Source organism: Falco punctatus, assembly GCF_963210335.1.
Source record: "Falco punctatus genome assembly, chromosome: 4".
NCBI classification, from domain to species: domain Eukaryota; kingdom Metazoa; phylum Chordata; class Aves; order Falconiformes; family Falconidae; genus Falco; species Falco punctatus.
In genome coordinates this window covers 37,082,434-37,101,104 of record NC_137583.1, presented here as the reverse complement: position 1 = coordinate 37,101,104, position 18,671 = coordinate 37,082,434, and the positions used below count along the sequence as shown (strand labels likewise).

The 18,671-nt window shown below is 48.9% G+C and overlaps 1 protein-coding gene across 7 annotated transcripts in view; it reads left to right on the top strand.

Moving 5' to 3' along the window:
* The first annotated feature begins 14,170 nt into the window (after positions 1 to 14,170).
* TBC1D24 (TBC1 domain family member 24) overlaps positions 14,171 to 18,671 on the top strand; it is a 30,353-nt gene continuing 25,852 nt past the window's right edge. For 2 of the 7 annotated variants that reach the window (XM_080384922.1, XM_080384923.1), the window contains exon 1: positions 14,305 to 17,834. The gene's annotated coding sequence lies outside the window, so the exon portion shown is untranslated. The other 5 variants (XM_080384925.1, XM_080384921.1, XM_080384927.1 and 2 more) reach the window with 5 other exon arrangements.

The window sequence follows — 18,671 nt, the reverse complement described above, 5'->3', positions numbered from 1 at the left end:
GGTGGTTTTTGCTTCTTCCTAACTCAACCATAACTTGCTTTGTTTTGTTCTGTTTATCTTTCCAAGGACACTTTGCCTGGTTTTCCTTATCTCTGTTCTTAAAGAGCCTTGAATCACACCAGAGCAGCTACTCTGCTCACTGTTTTCGTGGTTTATAATATGTTGCTTGTGGTAACCATCACTCACACCAGCTACAAACTGTTTGGCCTGCCCTCTCCCTTGCTGAGTTTTGTGGGAAAGCAAGCTGGACACACAGCTTGGAACAAAACTGTGACATGCTCTAATCCTGCAGATTAGGCATAATTTATTGATGTAGGGTGAAGAAGTACTGTGTACTGCAGGGGTAGGCTGGCCTCCAGCTTCTACTTTACTGCCACAAACAAAAATCCCCGACAGCCAGGAACGCCGAGCAGACCAAAACTGCTTGGGTCACCTCTCCCACCATCTGCATCCTCCTGCTGACTGGAGTCCAGTGGGATGGAACCTCTCTCGAGCCAGACCACCCCACCAGGGCCAGCACACCTCAGGCAGCTCTGCTCTGCTGTGCCTCACTTTGAAAGACTCCAGCACCTGGGAAAACGAGTGGTCTCACTTCTGTGTCCCCACTGTATTCAGTGGGGCTTGCTCTCTGTTGGCAGAAGCCCAAGAGCAAAATCAAGTGTTTCTTAACCCAGTTTTCTCCTTTGGCTACCTGTGCATGCCTTAGCATAGTTCTTTGAAACCCCAGCACAGCAGGATCTACAGTTTCAGGCCAGCTGCTGCAGATAAGCATCCGTCAGCTGGTTCCAATGGCACAGAACTAGTTTACACCAACAGAAAATCCCATCCAGGAACCAGGAAGCATTGTTCTCATTACCTCTGCAATGCTTTTGGTTGCAAGCTATCCCACAGGGAATGGCAGCGCAGGCTGTTTTAGCCTGGTTTCCAACAGAAACAAAACTTAAGCAATCATGCCATTTGTGTTTGTTCATCCATCCCCAACAGCTCAGGAACCCATCAGCAAGTTTCACCCAAACCTGACAGAGGGGTCAAGAAGCTAAGGGCTGACTCAGTTTCTGACATGAGATTCCTCTCTTCTACCAGTCGCATGGGACAAACCCACACAGAAAGCTGCTGTGAGAGCTCAACTTCTATCAGACATCTGAAAACAGTATACAGAGCTTCCCCAAACTCCCTCCTCATGCAGAACCTTTAGACGGGACTCATACTTTCCAGGACAGCAGAGGATCCAACAGAGAAGACAGAGCCCTGGGAAAGGTTTCCTTGAGCTGGCTGCTCAGACTTGCTGCCTCTGGTTTTGCACTGAGGCTGCCACCACCATAAAACATACACAGAAGGTAATGCTAAGAAATAGAATGACCAAGAAAGAACTCCAGTACCCAATGAAAAGAAGCAGTCCCCTGCCTTAGGAGACCAGCACCCAAAAATGCCAGGCAGCATCAACTACACCCAGGCCTCAGAACAGCTGGAAAGGCCACGATTTTCTCACCCCTCCAGGCAGGTTTTAAAAATAATGGTGTCTTTTCTACAGGCTTCACCAAACATTCAGAACAAAATCCAGGGGAAACAACTGATGTCACTGACTGATGTGCCCACTGCAGCACGTGAGCTGACCATAGGAAGAAGCACAAAAACTAATACAAGTTCACTGTTTATCTAATGCCGGCCAAGGGCAAAGTCAACAAACAGCCTTGGTATCTCTCAGAAGACACAAAGCTGACAGCCCCAGCCTGCCCTAAACTGACACAGGATACGCTGACTTGGGCAGTGCTGACTGCCGCATGCTGTCATGACAATAAACATCCCTGTATGGATATCTGAAACAGGCAAATGGTCATGGGACATGGAGAGGAACAGTGTTTGCTACAAAGAGACAAGGGAGAGAAAAAAAAAATCAGTCTTAAAAATAGTAATACTTCACTCTATGATATGCCCATGAATATGGAAAAGTAGCAACACTGATGAGGGAGGCTGTCCCAGATACTGCCCAGAAGACACAGTATTGGTTATACTGCTGTGCAGCTGGGAACAGCTGAGGAGGTGGTGGTGGTGATGATATGCTCCCATCACGCTTGCTGCTACTTTCCTGTGTGCTTCCAGAAACACCTTTTACCTCACCACAGTGTGGACCTCTGGTTACTCCTCTCCCAGAGCACAGTCCCCACATGCCAGTTTGCATGGAGAGGGATGCAGCTCTGTGCCGGGCTGTGGCTAGAGAGCTAACTTGGGGCACGGTTCCTCCAAGCCAACATCTCAGATCCAGCCCCTTTCCCACCTCACAGCCCATAGGCAAGTCATCCTCAAAGCTACACCAGGATGGTATAGTAGCTTACACGTGGCTCCTGGTGATGCTGTTACTGTGGGAAACCCACAAGTACAGAACTACGACTCATAATGCAAATGTCACTCACTGACAATCCCTTCAGCTGCTTACTTTGAGAAGGGAAGTTTGTTTCCAACATCTTCAGAGAAAGAGGGCTTCCTGAAATGGAACCAAGAAGCAAAGGAGCAGCCCAGGCAGCAGAGAAGAGCCAGGCCATCAGCTCTGTAATGCACACCACAGCATGAAAGAGACGACAGCTTGTGAAGGTCCCTCTGAATAGCAGCTGTGCCCTCCAGTGTATGAACTGTTTGCTTCCAATCTGGCATCATCCACAAACTCGCTGAGAGCATACTCTAAGCCATTAATAAAGACACTAAACATTATTGGTCCCAGTGTCAAAAAAGCATTGAATATCTTTGCCTTTTTCACCTCCTTTGTTTCTAGATCCTCTGCCCCAGCAAGGAGCAAGCCCACACTTTCCTTAGCCTTCTGGCATTTTGCTGCTGGCGCTTGAAAGAGGCCCTTCTTGGTGTCTTTTACATCTGCTGAGCTTTGGCTTTCCTCACTCCATTCTTGAAAGCTCAGGCAATGCCTCAATGTCCACTGCAGGTAGCTTGTCCCTGCTTTTGCTGCTTGTTCAGGAGTGCCCTCTTGGACTCCCCTCTGAAGCACCACTACTGCATTAAGGAAGCTGGTCCCTGTCCAAGATTCTGCTATTTCAGTGAATCCAGAATGAAAAGGAAGGCAAAGTTGCAGCCCAGTCTATCCAGGGGGAATTCAAGGGTGACATTCCACCTTTCTCAAAACATCTAAGCTGCACATACAGTGCAGAACCATTTTAAGAGCAACAATGCCCCCTGCCTGTCTCCATCCCAGCACTCTCTTCCATTCCTTTGAATTTTCCAGCTGCAAATTAGTTGATTTAGATCCGTCCCCTCTCTCATATCACAGCTAGGACATGCAACTCCAGGCTTAGGGGAGATGGGGCTTTCAGGACTTGAATTCTGCTTCAATATGGTGTAGAGTAAGGGTGGCTTCACTGAAGTCTCTGCTGTTCAGCCTGAACCAGGGCTTGGTCATGGAGAAGTCAGGTCACTTTTAGAGGCCCACATCCTCACGAGCATCCAAAAACTCAGCTCCTTCTGTTTTCAGTTTCATAACTCATACTGTAACTTCATCTTGCCTCTCCTTTCAACTCCTTCATCTTTTCCAAACTCCCAACTGTGGATATGTTGGATACCCCAGAGAGAGGATATGGCCCAGATCTTCCCACTGACCTCATTAGGGTGCTCCACATCTTCTTGCTCTCTAAGGGTAGCACCTTGTCTTGACTCACAGCTTTCTCCAAATGGAGAGAACAAGCAAAGATGGAGAAGAGGCAGGTCACAGTGCCAAAGAAGGCCTGCTGGGCTGGAAAGGGGCAGGTGTTTGCGGAGTGAGGCGATACGCTCTGAGCTGTGACCTAGATCCCTACAGGGAGCTGGTTGCCTGAGTATCCTTGGCCGTGAAGAGGACTTAGGAGAGTCTGTCCCCCGAGGAGATCATTGTGACTCCACAGAGCAGGGCAGGAGAGATGCCAAAACTACTTTCTAGAGAGACAAGGGTAGGATCTGAGGTAGAGAGCTGGGGTAGGATCACAGACATCCCTGATGCAGAGGAAACCGGGTACTGGGAACCTGGAACAAGGGACTGAGAAGCACAGCAAGGGAAGAGTTTGGGGCGATGAGTCACAGACTAAACGCAAATGCAGAAACAGGCTATCACGCGGTAACCAGTTACTGCATGTCAGCATTACAGTCCATGTGCATTCGCTTAGTCCGTGCAAATAAGGTCATTTCAGCCAGCTTAGTGCGGTTCTGTCACACTGGCTAACTTGAATTGACTTGCATGTGCCATGGATTAAGGGTGTGCACACAGATGCCCCCCACCGTCATCTGATGTACACCAGCATATTCTTCTGTGATAACTTGTCCAGTCTGTCCGCGCCTCCAGCTTCATAAAAAGCTTCACCAAGTGGGACAGGGAAGCCTCAAGAAAAAGCGCCTGGGGTATGGTAAGGTAGCTAAGGAGGTAACAGAAATTAGGTTGCCAGTGGGGTTATGTTCAAGCACAGTGAAGACTCATCCCATGCCATTCCTGCCTTCCATCTTGGGCATGCCTTCTCCAAGACCACAGCCTCCCATGTTCCTCTCCTAGGCTGGAGCCTACTGGGCTTGGAGATGGCTGCTTGACAGAACTGCCTCGTTAGGAAATTTCGCAACAAGCTCCCTGTGACTGTATTAAGTGGCCTGCATCATCTGTTTTGACTTTGCTGGATTTGTCTGTGTTCAATATATTTCTCGCAAGGGTCCCAGTTCAGCCCTCATTGACGTCAATGGGAGTCGGTCCATTCCCTGCAGTGAGAGCAAGAGCTGTCCCTTGGTGCTTGTATCTCGGCTTTTTCATTTTGATGCCCAGCTCCATACACCCTCCTACCTTTCCCATCCCTTTGACATGGCTGCTGGCTCTAGCCTGTCCCTTCTGGCTGCCTAGTGAATCCTGTCCCAAACTCACGCCCTGTTCCCTGACACGGTACCATGCCCATTTGTTGTTCACCACGTATCTTGATTTTCTGAGCACCTTCAGCATCTTATTTCCTCATCAGGACCCTCAGCAACGTCTCCATTTCTTAAACACAGACAAAGCAAGTTTTGTTGGTTGGCCTCTCCACCTGGGCAATATCCTCCTTCTACAGCACAGTCATCCACCCTGACAGTAAGGAAGGCTTTCGCTTCAGCCAGTTTTATTTCTGCATTGGCTCCTTAATGACCAGTTCCCATGTTAACTTAGATCTCTGTGTGGATGATTATCAAAGAGGAAGGCTGGACAGTCACAGGAGTCCAAAAATCTGGTTTCAGCACCACACTGTTAAGGATTCCCACTGAAATTTTGGATAAGCCATTTCAATTCTTTGCTCCCTCCTGTAAAACCGGGAATCATGCTCTCCTCTCTCCAGTAGTTTTTGATGGTCAGATGCCCTCACAGTACTTTTGAGACCACTACTAAATCTCACGCAGAGAACTTTATATCCCCAAGCCCTTCAGAATTAGCACCATCGCTGCTTTTAAAACACTTCAAAAATGGACAAACAAAGATGCAAAATAATAGCTGATCACCCACTAGATAAACCTTTCATCACATCTATGGACTGCCAGAGAAGAGGCAGGACAACACACACCATGCATGCATTGTTTTAAGCCCTTTCCTAGAGCACTCACTCCAGCGATGCTGGGGAGAGAATCCCACACTAGACAGCTCCATGGTATGACCCAGTGCAGCCTTGCTTGCGTTCGCACGTTCATCCTAGAGCCAAACTGTCTGTTTGATTTATGTTATCCTAAGGAAGATCTTGAGTTAATGGCACTAAAGTTCTTCAGAGAAGACCCATCTCATGGAATAGGGAAAAAGACAAGGGAAGAGGAAACAAAGAGAACTCTTCTCCTTCAACATCCCAGCTGGGCTTGGCTGGAGCTGGCTCCAATTATGCTGGTGGAGCCCAGCACTGCATGTGCTTCTGAGGCTGCCACAGTATCTCCCAGTGCCAGAGATGCACTGAGGCAAAGCAGGAAGCAGATGGGCTAAACAGAGCACCCCTACCTCCTTGCAGCAGGCACAATTTGAGAGAAAGGGATCATTTTTATCATTAACAGATATTCTGCTGGAAGGGGGTAGGCTTCCTGCGAGCTTCAGCAGTGAGGAGGGAATAGCAAAGCACTCAAAGAGCAGTCAGCCACGGTTCCAGGGGAACACTTTCAAGATGTGGTCCATCCCACTGATATGCAATCACAGAGAATTCAGCCTCAGGAGCAACCCCATATCCTTCCAGATTTAGAGATAAGAAGAAGGAGAGACAATGCTTCAAAAGTGATGTATCCAGGGTACCCCCTTCACATCATCTCCCTGAGGATTGGTTGAGGCCCCTTGACTCTACCACAGGGAAAACCATTCTGACTGAAGCGCTCACACTCAACTCCCATCTCACAAGCAAATCATGGAGCATGAACTGTCAAAGCCAAAGCCAGCCAGCATGGCACTCCCTCAGCACTTCACCTGCACAGCCAGGGATGGGGACATGCAGTGACACTGCTGTTGGACTAAGGAGAAACCAGGGATGTGAGGAACAGGAAGGAGGAGGGATGGAAAAGGTGAACATGGGCTGCCAGAGCCTTGCTCTGGTGGGAGCTGGGCAAAAACATCAGCGAATCCACTATTTATGAGGAGTAAAGTGTTACAGACCACAGCTGGGCCTGGACTACCTTCACCAACACTATGGCCTGCCAAGCTCCTAATAAAACCCAACACAGGTTGACTTGGGTTCTCATGGTGCTCCAGCACAGCAGCTTCCCCCCCTCACCTGGGGCCCATGTGCAGAAAGCACTGCCCCAGCATCTCATCACACCCAGTGCCTCCAGAGCTTCCCCACCCAGCTCCACAGCCAAGCGGAGCAGCCCAGGAGCAGGTCCGTGCCCTCGCTGCTTAACCTGCCCTCCGCAGCCCACCTCACCACACAGGCCTCCCTGCTCTGAGCCGGGATGGAGTACGCCCACGGTCTGTTGTTGTTGGTTTTGGCTCAGCAGTAGCAGGCTGCTTCCAGCAAGAGTGGTATGAATAATTGCCCAATTAACTGGAGGAACTTCCAGATGTGTGTTTGCTTTCATACCCATCCAGTCCCCCTCAATCCCACGTGCCTAACGCCGTGGAGAGCAGTGGGGGTGGGAGAGCCAAGTCTCTGCTAGCTTGCACAGCAGCATGGGCAGGGCTAGCCCGCTGCCTGGCTCAGCTCCCCTTTCCATCCCCACCTCCCTCCTGCTCTTTAAATGGGGAAACGCTCTTTTTTTAAAGACCCTGGGGAGAAGGAAATTTGCCCTGCCTGCCAGAGCTTAGTTACACATGCCAAAAGCCGAGCAAGCAGAGAAGAAAGTTGATCCCATGTTATGATTTTTATCAGGTGCACATACAGTGAACCCTCTTAAGACAGGTATTTTTTGCCATTTCTCCCCCTTTTCTCACACTCAGCAGAGGTTTTATTATCAGCCAAACTGCCTTCACTCTGCAGGATGCACTGAAGCATTTCAAGGTTGTGGTTCTCTGTTATCAGAGGGATCCAGTCCCAGCATTGCCACCCACCCACTTCACACCATCTGAGGAAGGAGGGCTCTTTCTAAAATCTGAGTAGAGATTTGACCTGGGCACAGGGTGTGTGGAACTCAGTCGACAGAACAAGGCCAAAAGGTGGTTCAGACTTCAGATGACATGAGATTCCCCACCGTCTTTTGCTCACACAAAAAGTGCAAAGGGTGGCTTTCACCTTCTCTGGTTTTAGCACCCAGTTTGGCACCTGAATATCTAAGCTCCAGTGACAAGAAACAGATGCAGCTCCAGAGCAACCTGCTCCATCTGATAAGTGCTTAAGACAGATGAGTTGATTCTTCAGTGTCTCCCCACTGCACAGCACAGATGAAGCTTAAAGGACAAAATTACACCAGATGGCAAACTTCTAGACAGCTACTGTTTGGGGAAATGAATGCCATCTAAAACATGCACTCTGCCCAGCCACAGCATGAGTGAAGCAACTCACAGCTCAAGGCATTTTCCCAGACCAAAACCTCAGCCTTGGGACCCTTCAGACAGGATGTCTGGAAATAACAGCAACTAGGGGTGATGGCTCTGTTTGGAAGTGGCATTAGCTTGGCATTGTGGGCATCACACCACTCCTTGTATCACACTTGTATCATCCAACTCCCAAAGTTTTATCTTGCAGACCTTCAGACAGCAACTAGCAGAGAGCACCTGGGACTTACGCACCAACACAACCACAACCAGAACATCTCCTTTAGCACCAGGACACAGATGCACACACAGCACTGTTGAAGCAGAAGGCTCGCAAGGCCTGCTTTTCACCCAGCAGCTGGCAAAGACTGAATCCGAAAAAAGAGGACAAACTGCCACATGATCCTTCCCCATGGTACACAGAGAGCCTGGCTCACTGCAGGCCAAGCAAATGCTCTCTCTAAGCAGCTTCCTAAAGCTGGTGAAATGGTTTGGACAATGCTCTGCTTCCCCATCCTTTGAATGAGGACAACTGGACAGGGCAGACAGCCAAGCTCTGAATACCTTTAAAAGATGAACGATTTTGTTTTCCTGAGAGAAGCTCAACAGCCAACATTAACTTTTCAGTAATCAGCAAACAGTCCTGTGTCAAAAACACTTTTCCATGCCAATTTTCCGTATCATACATCGCAAGATTGGGGTATAAAGTCCCATTTCTCACAAGTCTCTCTTCAATCATCGGAAAAGTCACTGCTGGCAGGAATGACTTTCCCTTGCCCCCTATATTGCTATTCAAATCCTGCCCACCTACAGCAATGACGATTCATTTGTCTCCATCTCTTCACAGCACATTTCCAGGTCAAATCCAGATGTAGCAAACTACTTCAGACAGAGCATGAATCTGGTTGCTAGAGAGAAGGTGACCTGCACCCTTCCTTTAGGAGGCGTTATTCACAGCTCCTGTGCTTGATCTGCTGCAGACGGGGCACCTTCTGCAGGCTGGTATTTGTTCTTCCACAAGAGGACAGGGCATTGGAGCCTGAGGAGGAAGGAAGAGCTGCCACATACATGAGAAACCTGAGGAAGGCAGGGTCTGAGATCCTGGCCTGAGGGGTGAGACTGTACAGGACCAGAAGCAGCAAAGATGTGGAATTCAGTAAATGCCCAAAGGGAGACGAAACCGTGTGTTTCCTAAAGACAGTAAGACCTTACATTTGTCCTGGGCATTGGTGTTTCAACCTGGTCTGACATCTATGGGGCAGGGGCACTGAGCCTGCCTGCCTACAGTGTTGCTGTCAGAAGGCAGAGGAAGCTTTCAGGCTGTGCGGTATTTTGCAAGGGTGGAACAACTGGCTTCCCCTCCGCAGCCGTCACCCTCCCCACCACCCTGCAGGACTCTAAGTGGGCCATAAATGTTTTCAGCATGGCACTTTACCAAGCATATGCCATAAATTACAGTCCCGTGCCGATAATAAGTCAGGTAATAGCGCCACTTTTTTGTCCCGCCAACTGCACAAAAGGTGGCAGAGGGGAGGGAGGAAGGCAGGGGGAGACGCCTATTAGCACCAGGCTGGATTTTACACACGATGGAAAGTGTTTGTTCAGCTGGAAGTGAGAACGGTCCTTAACCCAAGAGCACACACTAATGAAAACAGAGTGTGCAGAGGGGTGAGGGGCACCAGCACAGAGTAGCAATTCACGCTCCAGTGCAGGTGCGAGGGCTGCAAGGACCAGGCCTAGGTCAGAGCACCCAGCGAGCCTGCTTTTGCTCTGGCTCCATTTCACACCTTTTGGAAACACTAATTGCAGGTTCTGTTTTGCCCTACAGGAGAACACAGACAGGTCTGAGAGCACCCAGTGCCATGGATTTTGGTGCAAAACCCACTTGACAGGCTGAGCTAGGGACCTGCCCTGGCTGTTTGGCTGGGACAGCAAGGAACTCACTCTGGCCAGAGGCTTTCTGGGCACCACACCCTCTCCTCATCCTTCACCTGGGTGGGTTCAGCCTATTCTCAAGTCTCCAGAAAGGAAAGCTATGGGATTGCAGCCTCGGTTTTCACTTGCTTGTCTAGCCACCTCTGCTGTGAACTCTGCAGGCCCCTTTCTGCTCCCTCTCCATCACACTATGTGGTAAATGTACCCAGAGCCAGCTGACTAAGCAGAAGCACAACACTATGAGGTACATCAGTGCCTGAAAAAATTGACCCTGCTTCGCCTGGTCAAAACCGGTAAGCCCCCCCAGTGCTCTGTTTTAGCTGGTGCAGAGGAGTACAGCGGGGAGGAAGGGACCAAGACATCATCAAAGACAGCAGCTGGGCATAAATCAAGCAACTTTTAGTTATCCATCCATGTCTGTAGCATGTGACTCACCAACAGTCCCTAGAGCTTCTATGATACACCTGCACTTGAGAATAAACCAAACTCCTTCAAAATCACCCTCTCAGGAAGAGCCCTGGGAACATAAGCCACTCCCTAAGACCCTGCAGGTCATCAGAAAGACATTCCGTGGGCAGAGGCAAACTGCCACACTCAAGATCCTTCTGCAATGAACTCTTGACCCCCCAGACAGTAAGGAGCTGGCAAGAGTGCCCCAAAGGTGCCCAACAGCCAGAGGGATCTCTGTGGACCTGACCCTACTGGGTACCTAATGCAACAGCAGTACCTGCAGCCAAAGCTAGATGCTAACAGGTGATCATCACACACTGGAATATCTGATGCAATATGCTGAGAGCATACCACATGTCACTACACAGCTACATCCTGGTCCCCTCATGAAGGAGGGGCATTAAAGTCATCCAGAAGGGAGGCTGTTAATTCCCTCCTAGCAAATCCTCTGTCCACACCAAAAGGATCACCCAACACCAAAAGCTAACCCTTCCATTGGCATTCATGGTACAACAAGATGACTGCCCACCCCTAGAAAGCAGGAGGTACCATAACTAGGGAGAGGGATGGGACAAAGAAACAGGAAAACCTGGCTGCAGCCCATTCAACAGAACGGAAAACTCAGCATGCACAGAGCACTTCTTGGAGTCACACAGAAACACATGGCTGCCTTCACAACAGTGACTCTTTTAGTGTCATTAAAACATCCCCCAGCACTCTCCCAATTTTGGTACCTCTGGCTTTAGCCTCATCCTCATTGCCAGGAGCTCAGCAGCAGCAGCTCCTCATCCAGAGGGGCGGAACGACAACTAGCTGCTGCAGGTGGAAGAGGTGATCCACTGGACAAAGCTGCCGTTAAGATGCTGGCACGTGAATGAAAAGAATTTGCTTAATTATCCCATGGCAATTCCCAGTTTTACCCACAGGGGGTCACACTTCGTCAGGCTTATCAGCTTTCCATGCAAGCAGCCCTGTGCAAACAGCATTGCTGTGCGACCAGGAAAGCCACAGCTTTACTAGCCCAGCTCAGATTTTGGCCTAAATCCCTTCTGTGCATCCTGGCATTCCCTGCCGATCATCCAGCCAATCTCCTGCCCACACACGAGTGCGAGCCTCATCTCCGAGGCTGTTGGACACCCACATGGACAGCTTTCCTATGTGATGGCCCATTCCATCCACTCAGCCATTCCTCACTTTCTTTTCTTTTCTTGCTTTCACATCCTTTCCCAATCCACCCTTCCAGTCCCTTCACTGCCCCTGCCAAAAAGACTCCATTACACCCAATGCCTAGACTGTAACTCTGGCTGGTTTCATAAGAAAATGAGATACACACAACTGCATGCTCCGAGAAATGTCTGCTCCAATACACTTCAGGAAAATGAATGCTCAGGTGGAACAGCATCCCCACACAAAGAAATGGGTCAGTATGAGCTCACCCTTCATTAGTCTTCAGAGAAAAGAGAGAGAAACCGCCCTCAAGACACAAACCCGTAGGAAAACAGGCATCACTGAACACTGCACTTGTGGAACTACTACTTCATGATACGTGAAAGCTCTCCAAAACTCAGGGAAGCTGTTGATTGGCAGCCTTATAAACAAATATCCTTCATTTATCCCTGGAAAGCCCTTGCAGGCTCATTGCCCTCAGTGCCCAGGGGTTACCAGGTCTTGCTCTTTGTTTGAGCTGCTGTAGGGTTCAGTACTTAAAGCCTTAACACTCCCTGGTGTCTGTAAAGCTGTCAGCAATGAACACCTTTCTCCAGGAAGAAAAGTAGATGCATTCAAACATGTTTTCCATCAGCCATCAACCAGCTAGTCAAGCATGGTTTCCACCCTCTTTCTCACATAGTCACAGCAGTTCAACAGCCTGAGTACAGGCTAGTGAAGATTATTCATATAGTCTCCCCAATTTTAAGACAGCACACAGCATCCAGTCTGTCCTCATCATCTGCCATTTTTTTCAACCTTTACTAGTCCACAGACTGCTACCTCCTTTTATCCTGCCATCACACAGGCCCTCCTCCTGAAAAATTTCCCTGCATTGATCTTACCTCTGTGCAGGGTTCTGCTTCCCTGAACACTATCCCCTAAAGCACCTGGGTTACTGGAATGGTAAAACCATCAGGCAACGCAGAGCCTTTGGTGACAAAAGTGTCACCATTATACTCCTAGAATATCTTTTGCTTCTACTTTCTGAATACTGAGAACCACTCTTTGGCTAAAGGGTATGTTCTGTTCAAATCATAGTTCACTTTTCAACAGAGGAATTCCTGCAGTCCAATCCATCTCCCCATGCCTGGTCCTGCTTTTCTAAAGCCTGTCAATCCCCACTTCCGTTCACACCATGGGAACACCTTTCTGCTGCAATTTCCCTGGAGAAACATGGGAATATCAGCACTGCTTTACCTCAGAGGGGCACCACAAGCCCAAATATACAGACTACATAGGACCCGTGTACTACAGTGAAAGGATGCTAAAACTACTGTAGACAGATGGAAGCTTTTCATCCTCCTACAAAATCTTATTAGATATTGCCCCCATTTATCTGTTTCCACAGCTCTCCATCTTTCATGCTCTTTTAAAACTGCTTTCCTTGCCAGCTCAACTTTGTTTAGCATAGGGAACATACTCCCTTCCATGTGTGTAAGTGCCCTCTGGGACGCAACAGAATCAAACACAAGTGAACATAAAATAATGCATATTTCCAACTTACATTTGGATAAACAAATGACTTCTCAGCACAGCTTCTGGAAATGGTTCTGTCATGCGCTTCTGTGACACAAGCTCATTGCTCTCCACAGCAGTATCAGCCAGTTACAAGGAAGCCTTGAAGGAAGCACATATTAACAGGTATGTTAATAACTGCTTAGTGCTTTCAGCTCAGCCATTCTTTGAAGCAGTGGAACTGCCCTGCCTTCTGAAGCACTTGCCACCATCAGAGGCAGGGTGCCCAGCACTGCCTGCCACCGCAATGCCCGAGCCCCTAATCGCCATTTATCCCTAGCACGACGGGTACTGTGTCTGTCTTGCTTCTGATCACTGGCCCAGTAGCTTTAAGATAAATATGAAAAACACCCTTAAGACCCCATTTAAAATCCAGCTGCAATGGTTACAACTCCTCTTTGTGTTTTATGTTTCATTATCATGCCTCATACTTTCCTTTGTGGTTTCCTCTAAATGGTAAACCTTCCAGGTAAGGAATTTGTTATCTGTTTAGCAAAAGCCTGCATTAACCAAGCTGTGTACATTTACAACACCATATAAAAGATTAGTACTTTATTGGTCACTTAAGCATTCCTAGTTAATAATCTTTAATGTGGCAGTTATTTATCCACTCGTAAACAGAACGTTGCTGCCAAGTCGAGTCAAATAAACACTATGGAAGCCCTTCGTCTTTAAAACGAACCCATTTCTGTCCCGGCCATTTCAGGTTTGCGAAGAACCAGCCGCATTGTTCCTGAGCACAAAACTGTTCAGACCTCCAGAGTGTTCTTAAAGCAATAATGTACCTAGTACTTGCACTGCGCTTTGTCAGCTGAAGCACCTGCCAGGTGAGGGAACAGGGCAGCCTCCAGTGCAGAACCACAGGCCCGCGGCCTCCTTACCCAGCCCCACCGCCCCGACACTGCCCCTCACCGCCCCCGGGGACCCGTCACCGCCCGTCACCCCGCAGCACCCCGGCCCCGGGGTCCCACGCTCCCCCACGGCCCCTCACAACCCCCCACGGCCCCTCACAACCCCTCACGCCCCCCCACGCCCCCCCACGGCCCCTCACAACCCCCCTCCGCCCCCCACGGCCCCTCACCCGGCTCCCCCGGCGGCCCCGCCCCGCCTCGACGCCGCGCACGTGCCCGCGCTGCCCAGCAGGGCGCACGCGCAGAGGGCGCGGCGGCGGCGGGACGGCCTCACGCATGCGCACGGCGGCCGCGCGCTCCCCCGGCCCCGCCGGAGGCGGCCTGACAGGCGCGGCGGCAGGGAGGGTGGCGGCGAGGGCGGCCCCGGTAAGGCAAGGCCCGGGCGTGCTTCCGCCGGCACCGGGAGCTGGCTGCGGAGCGCGGGGGTGGAATTCGGTGCCGGTCGGTGGGCCCGCGGTGGCGCCCTCCCGGTGAGCGGCCGGGCGGCACCGGGAGGGGGCCTGCCCCGAGCCCGGCCTCCGCGGGCGCCGCGCCGGGGCTCCCTCCCGGTGGCCGCTCCCGGTGCCGAGGCCGGGGGGGAGCTGCCGGGGGCGGGACGGGACGCGCTCTCCCCCCTCACTGTCTCCGTGGGTTCCGGTGCCGGCTGCGGCGCCGCCGGGCGCTGTCGGTGCCCGGGGGCGCTGGCGCTCTCCCCTCGGTGCTGCGTGGCCCGCGGCGGCTCGGGGGTGGCCCTCGGTTCCGGAGCCGGGGGCGTTCTCCGGCAGGCAGCCGGGGGCGGGGGGGTGTCTCCCGCCGGGGGCAGCGCCTGGGGAGGGGGCAGAGGCCGGTCGCGCCCACCCTGACTCCCCGTTGCCACCCGCCCTGCTGGCTGGTCCCAGTTCCCGTTCACATGAAGAGCTCCCTCAAGTCAGCACTTGGTCTTCTGCAGCTTCTTCCCTCGATGCTTTAAAATTCCCGTAGTGAAAGTAGAACTTCTGTCACAAGCTTGTTTGCATGTTGGCCTTTACCTAGGAGCTGCTTTCTGAACACACGCGTGTGTACAGCGCATCCTGAAGCGACAGGTTCCAGTTGGGCTACCGGGACTGGCCAAGTGTTAGCCAGCGGAGCACCGGGCTTAGGGTGCTGCCTCGAAGTTGCCAAAATGTCCCTCGTCGCGGAGAGCGCGGGGCTGGCACAGCCTCCGGTGCTGTCCAAGGGCAGCAGGAGGGATGGCACCTTGCGGGTGCTGCATCGCTGTGGCAAGAAGGGGAGTGGGGGGGGGGGGGTGGATTGAGCTGTCTTATCTTAAAACCGTGCATTTTCATGCCCAGTTCCCACAGGAAGCTAGAGCATGTGGAAGCCGTTCTGGTGTACGGGAAACCACAGGAGGATTGCTGGAGCATTCCGGAATACCCAGGGCACAGAAATTACATGGATCACATCTAGGGCTCTGTATTACCAGGAAAGGGAATTCCCTATTGTTAGAATTTCCTTCTTCGTGCAATCACTAGCAGTTAGACCATGTTGCAAAAGACCTAAGATAGTTACTTTGCAGGAATAGCATTGATAATCCAAGGACTCCAGCAACATTTTATGTTGGCTCTTTGTTGCTTCCAAGCCATACATGATGCTTACGTCCTTTTTAATTTGCGAAATGGCTGTGGGTAGTATTGCGCAACAATTAGCTATTGGGAATCTTTGTACAGAATGTCTTTTCTGTCATTAATATTTGAAAGTTTGCAGGTATTCCTGTGGCTAGAATTTAAATGCAAAGGAAAGCAAGCAAAGGAAAGCAGCTTTCTGCTTCTCTTTTTTTTTTTTTTTTTCTGTTAATAATTAAATGTTGCCAAGTAAATGTTTCTAGCAGGCTGTCTGTAGACCTGTCACGTATTTAGGCACCTCTGCTCTTCCCAGCTCTGTCCTTTTATTGTGACCTTTGTTTTCTCCCCTTGGTTGTCTTTGTTGCTTCGTTCTGTTAATTTGAAATCATTTGGACTATAAAGAAAACTGGGGGGAGGGGGAAGCTATTCTTGCACTAAAATTACCCTGTCCTTATATTTAAGGCAGGCAAGCAGGCAAAGCAGACCAGTCCACACTGCACATGTCTCTTGCCATCTCCAACACCAAGGTTATTGCAATCTGATACTACTTACCCTGGCATTTGTTTGGATCGCAAGTACCTTTACTTTGGTGCCAAAGCCGGATAGTGTTAGTGACAAGCAAATTACTGGCAACAGACTCTGAATTTAGGCCTTGCCATTATTCTTCTGCCTCATTAGAGTACACTCTGCCTTGCCTGTTAGGTTGGAGAGGCCATCAAAACTGCTTGTGTTAGGCTGTATTGGGTGCATGCTCAGAAGCGGATAGATTTATGTTAACACTCAAAATAGATAAACTGTTAATGGTCTGAAAGAAAAATAGCTATTTATAGTCCATCTATACATAGCTTTGAATTGTGACTGACAACTAAAGAACTAAAATATCTTTCAAATGTTTGTTTGGGGATACCTTTATTGTCAGGTTTAATTGCAATATTCTGACATGTTTGCATAGCATGTTTTGGGGGTGTGGGGTGTGACGTCCGGTGGGGTTTGTCTGGAGTAATGCTGGTCTTCAGGCATTTACTTCTTCTGTATTTGACCAAGCAGTCATGCAACCTTTCTGATATAAAAATAGGCAGACCTAATTGCACCATATTAATGATTGACTTGCTTGGAGTCCATGTGCATTGGTGGGAGTATGTGCTGGAGATGTCCAGCTGTGGAATCAACTGCTTTAAATTCTTGGAGATTAGTGTGTGAAAGCGCTCATATCTGTGCTGTGCACACTCTTAGGCTGTACCATATCTTGTTTGTTCTTCTCTTAAGCTTCTAAAGTTAGAGGACAATTACCTGAGTTTTCAGACATGTTGCAAAAGACCATGTAGTGATGATTCCCACCGTCTCAGGAAAGAGACTCAGAAGAAATCTCATAGACTGCCAAAGTCTTTATTAATGAGCATACTTAATTGTGCTTGGGCTGTATGCAGCTACATGATGTTAGCAAATAGGTGTAACTTTGGTGTAGGTACACCAACATTGGATTATTTTGTTACATTTTTCAAGGGAAAACAAGGGAGAAATACTGGTACACAAAGCTGTAATGACTGTATTTTGCAGAAAACTAGAACTAGGTTATTTCAAAATTTGCTAGGCTGACTATCATACATTTGAAAAGAAAAATAATGTTCAGCAGTTAATTCAAACTTTTCTACCTAATAGGACAAGGGCCTGGTATATCAACCCTCAGCAAATTAGCTGACCTAAACCCATACTCCAGTACAAATGTTCAGAATTTTTTTTTTTTTTTTTTTCAGAACTGGGGATCTAAATACTGTAAGTTGCAGATCTGGCATTGTAAAATCCCCTACCTGTGCAGCAAACCTGTGCAGCAAATACCTCTATTAGTCCTAGGAAGAGAAATGCTTTCCAGAGATTGCTGTTGAATGCAGAGTTTTGTCCTTCCTGTAGAGAAAAGGGGGGGCGCAGAACACAGCAGTTGAAGTTACAATGAGAATGTTAGCTAAAAGTTTTTATAATAAAGGTGCCACAAGTAAAAATCCTGCTTGTGATTTTAGATACTTGGGTTGTTTATGCTGTAAGCACTTTAATGATGTGGTTAATTAGCTGCTCCTCTCTGTTGTGAGGGTATTTGTCTCCTTGTTCTCTACGATGCAGTTGCAAGTCTGAAGGTTGGAAGCCATGCAGAAGTGCAGGCAGATACCTGGAGGTCAATGGTGCATCTGATGCATGTGGATGTTGCCCAATGCATTGTTTAAAAAACAGCCTGATTTTTAATTTTTTTTTTTTTTTTTCCCCCACCACCACCAGGCCTAGCAGAAGGGAGTAAGTCATAAGAAGATCCGTACAAGGGTGAGTTCTAAGGTAAGCATTAATAAAAACACTTCAGTCTGGGGACTGGAGGAGTGTTGGGGTTGTTTTGTTTGGGGGTTTTTTTGGTAATAATTTCACTGTATGCAGAAAATGTTTGTTTTATAACCTGGTTCCATGCAAAGGCAAAATTCCTGCTTTATATTTCAATATGCCAGTAAGCCCTCTCCTCTAATTCAGACACTTTGAATCCATTGGCCAGTGCAGTGATGCTTCAAGGAGGCCAGTAGGCATGTCAGGGATGTTAAGTCCCTTTAGGTTTACTCAGAACAAGCACATGGTAAAAAATACCATCAGCAGCAAAGCCTCTTAGACATCCAGTGCTCTGGCCCCTTAACTGTCTCAATGGCCTTCAAACAGGCCTAGTCTTCCCAGAGTTTTTCCGCTCTGGTAAGACTACCAGTATACACTAATAGTAAGATTATAAACTTGGCATCTGATCCTGTTGTTATAAATGCCCTTTGATTTTAAAAATCATAATCAAAATAATGCAGGTCTAGTTTTGAATTCTACATTGATTAGTTTTTCTTTTGGAAACACTGTTTCTGTACCTTTGCTGCTGCAGAGGAGGTGTTTGTTGCTACTCTTTGACTTTTAATAGAGCGTAACTTTGGAAAGACTACAGAAGTAAGCATCAAAATGAAGTAATATATTTTTCAAGTTCCCTGAAACGCAACTGTTGGTGTTCTGCCTGAGATTAGGTCCTCCTTTACTTGTAAAGTATATCTGGAACTGGCTTGATGATGATGATGTCTGAACTCTCTCTTGTGTGAGGGATAATCTACCCTTTGTTTCAGGAAGGGGGTAGTCCATTATCAGGGATACCAGATT